Source organism: Cajanus cajan, chromosome 7, assembly GCF_000230855.2.
Source record: "Cajanus cajan strain Asha chromosome 7, NIPB_CcT2T_4, whole genome shotgun sequence".
Classification (NCBI taxonomy): Eukaryota; Viridiplantae; Streptophyta; class Magnoliopsida; order Fabales; family Fabaceae; genus Cajanus; species Cajanus cajan.
The window spans coordinates 14,242,553-14,246,587 of NC_138523.1; the positions used below are offsets into that span (position 1 = coordinate 14,242,553).

The 4,035-nt window shown below is 31.7% G+C and overlaps 1 long non-coding RNA gene across 1 annotated transcript; it reads right to left on the reverse strand.

Moving 5' to 3' along the window:
- Window positions 1–1,221: 1,221 nt before the first annotated feature.
- Window positions 1,222–3,799, reverse strand: LOC145950118 (uncharacterized). The gene is made up of 2 exons (XR_014428219.1): window positions 3,224–3,799; window positions 1,222–1,458 (listed from the first exon to the last, which is right to left on the reverse strand). It is a non-coding gene; the product is annotated as an uncharacterized LOC145950118 (long non-coding RNA).
- Window positions 3,800–4,035: the final 236 nt, after the last annotated feature.

Here is a 4,035-nt window from a genome sequence, read left to right on the forward strand (position 1 = left end):
TGGCCATAGAAGATAAAATTTGAATTATTTGTAGCTGGAGGTTTGACCTTGGGGATTTAAATGAGTAAGGAGTTAAGATTAAAAATTCTTTTGTTGGTTGATATTGTAATGCTCATTTATCCTGACTAGTCACTGCAAGTGTAATTCAAATTTTTATATATATTTTCTAATATTAACTATTGTTACGCATGCTCTGTGATTATAAATATTTCTTTGAAAATTGTTCTCACTCCTTATATGTCTTGTTTAAAATTTGTATTAATTTATAAATAAAAAAAAATACATATATATATATATAGATGGATGCGCCCCACATTCCAGGACCTTTTCCCTCAGTGATATCTGTAGTATTTTCTGGAACTACATGGAATGTAGATGCGGTAGCAAACGCAGTCACATTTAATGGAGTGGCGGTGTCGAGTTTTACCTTCTCTCCAAACCAAGAAGTCCCTACCGTGATCGACGGCCCAATAATAGTCACTTTCTTTTTACCGCCTGCTAACCATGTGAATCTAATTGTAAATTTGTTTCAACCACCCATGTAAATATTATAATAGAAGTAGAAAAAGAAACTATGTAAATAGGCACGTATTGTAAATATTTTTAATAAAATGTAATATATATGTAAAAGTAAGTAACTACGCACGTAGTGGTAAATATTACTAATACGTTATTATGTATAATATTACTACTAAACATGTGCTTTCTATCTGTAAATATTATATATATATATATATATATATATATATACGTATATTATTGGGACTAATATTAATACGACTAGGCATTACAGTAACAATGATATCAAAACTGATAGACTCAAATTTATGTAGGTGGACCTTGACAAGGTAAGGTTATATAAGGAAGCGAATTTCATCATGACATTCCAAGCAAAGCAAGAGTGTTCTTGTCACTGATCCCCTAACAAAGTGTGGTCAATGGTTCTCTGAGGAAATACATGTCTGGTAGTCATTAAAATAAATAATCAACTGTTGATATTTATGAGACTCATTTCTTAATGCACGTGCCTACATTTAATGTGGAAAATGAAGTGGGAGATGTACATGTCACTCATGATAACCATCATGAATGACTATGATAATATATTCCTACTTGATCATGTAACACCCATTAAATTTGATGTCTCAGCAAATTCACTTCACAGTAGTTCACATTGTGACACCCCTACCCTACATACTATAATACTTGAAAGAAATAAAATTGAATTAAGAAGTCTAACATAAATGAAAATTCGTTGTGTTCAACATAGAGAATATCATATTTTAACTAAAACAAAACCAATTTTAAATCTAATTGATGGTAGAACAAAGGAGATAACAACTATCCTAAAACATAAGAAGAGAAAAGTAAGCTTATGTCACATCCTATTAAAGCATAAATCCAACCACAAGGACTAGGCCTCATCACCAACATCTTCAACATCATGATGTAAACCACCTACAACAACATACAATATATAGGAGCAACACAAGACAAGGAGAGTAAGAAACATCTCACTGTGGCTCACATCGTAGAATATAGCTGGATAGCGAAACACAAACAATAATACAAAGAATATAGTCATAGTAGCAATAAAACGTTGTTACAATTGTACAAAACATAACAAGATGCAATCCAATTAATAATACAACATAAGTTCTCATAATCATCACAAGTCAACATATACATTCATTCACATGCACTATGCAATGAACATAAACTACAATTGATCATATGCATGTGGCACTAGTCAAAATTACGTTGTGTATGACCATAACACAATACATAGAGTAGCCTAGGAGTTCATGTCAGGTCACACCTTCATTGCACTCTACACTAGGAGGAAATACAACTAGGATCTAGTCAAGACAGTGGAGTTGCAAAAGTTCCACCCCATGTTCACAATGGACGAAATTACGGTTTCCCAGACACGATTGTCCCAAGGACTAATCCCCAAGCTTTTACACAAGGGAGTTTTCCCTGACGGTGTATTTCATATTGTACTCTTCCAAAACAAATATGTAGATGATACATGTCAAGTAGGACTTAATGCACTATCATATTACAACAATAAATATTCACATTTGTATATCAATTCTCTTTTCAATTCATAATCACATCATGACTAAGCCTCATTTAGACTTCTCATTATATGACCCTCACAAGATTTACATAGCTCACAATTGTGTGAATAATATACTCACATACCACAACTAGTTATCAATATTAATTAGTACAATGATTACACATGTTCCTAGTCCAAATATATCAATTACACAACATCTTCCGATACACTTCAAGATAAAAATATTATGAAATCATCTAATCATATATTAATACCTCAATCATAGTCACTAAGAGATCATCATCAAACTAAACATTTACATTAATAACTCAACAAGTATTATTGATATTATACATTAACTCTTTAGGCATAACCATCACCAAAACACCTAAAGTCATTGGCAATTAACTTATACCATCACTTATTTACAATTATTTTCTCCTATAATTTTCCCTTCTTAACATTGATATGGTACCTCAAATCATTCCTAAGATCAAGCACCTCAAGGGTAAAGTCATCCTTACTAACATTATGAATCATGATCCTAAGCCACACTACTAAAACACCTAAATTATAATGATTATAAGAACATTAATCACCACTATAATTATTGAACATCAACTCAATTACTTCTTTATCATTACTAAATCTTAGATTTCATCCAAAGAGGGGTCAAGATCAGAATGCATCACAACCATGACTCATTGATCATGCCCATGATACCGGTCACACTTGTGACCTATCATCCACACCCGTGATTGACCAATCAGTCGTGACAAAATCTTATAGATGCAAACCTTGATTCTTTGGACCTCGTAACTCATCACATCATTAAAATTCATCAAAATTGACCATCAATCAATAGAAATATAGATTAAATGCCTAAAATCACTTCATTAACCCATCAATTACATATATTCACATGCTCATATCATTTTCTCTTACAAACACTAAAATGCACTCCCTTAGGGTTCCCATAGGAACCACAAGCATTCCAAGATTCACAAGATTAGTCTAAAACACGAAATTAAATGTTTACACATGTTAACAATATCAATCAGAGCACTAAAGAATCACATGGAAGATAGAAATACAAGGTAAACATAATTTGGGATAGAAACACGCAACAAAGAAGAGATTAGGGGTCAATCACATTACCTAGATATGCCTCACACCCAGAGTGAGATTACTCACGCTCTCTTTACCTCGGTGAAGGCTAGATGAAGGGGATGAATCTTCAGAGTGATCTCCAATGATCTTTGGTTCGACTCCCTATTCTTTAAAGCACGAAGTGTAAAGAGAAATTAAGAAGCATCAAACGTAAATTGATTCCTCACTCTTAAAACCTCTCTTTAAGAACTTCCTTACCCACGTTTAACCTTTAGTAAAACACTTTAACCATAGTCACATTTCCCTTTCTTCAAATATTAAAACTTATAACTAATATATAAAATTGATATATTTTCCCAATAAAAATATAATTAAAATAAATTACATAAAATAATTATAATAAGAATACATATTTTTCTCCAAATACTTATTCTAATCAAGTACCATAAAAACATATATTTCTCTAATAAATATTATGCAAAAAAAATTTGCAAACATTTATTAAAAACATTTATAATTATTAAAAGCCTCTAAAATATTTTCTAAAAGTCATTTAATTAATTAAAACATCTTTTTAGTAATTTTAGAAAACTTGGGGTGTTACATACATGGTGACATCACGCAACTCTTGATTGGTTAGAACCCTTCACCGGTTAGAACCATTTATGAGTAACCCTTTCTCATATGTCCAACTGTGTTTAGGATCAATGTCCGACTTCACAAATCAACACAATAATTTTTAGCAAATTTTATCCTCACTCGCATACTTTTTGGGAAAAACTCCCAAAAGGTCACCCATCCCATAATCACTCCAAGTTAAATACACTCAACTATGGAGTTTTTAAGTGATGAACTACCTA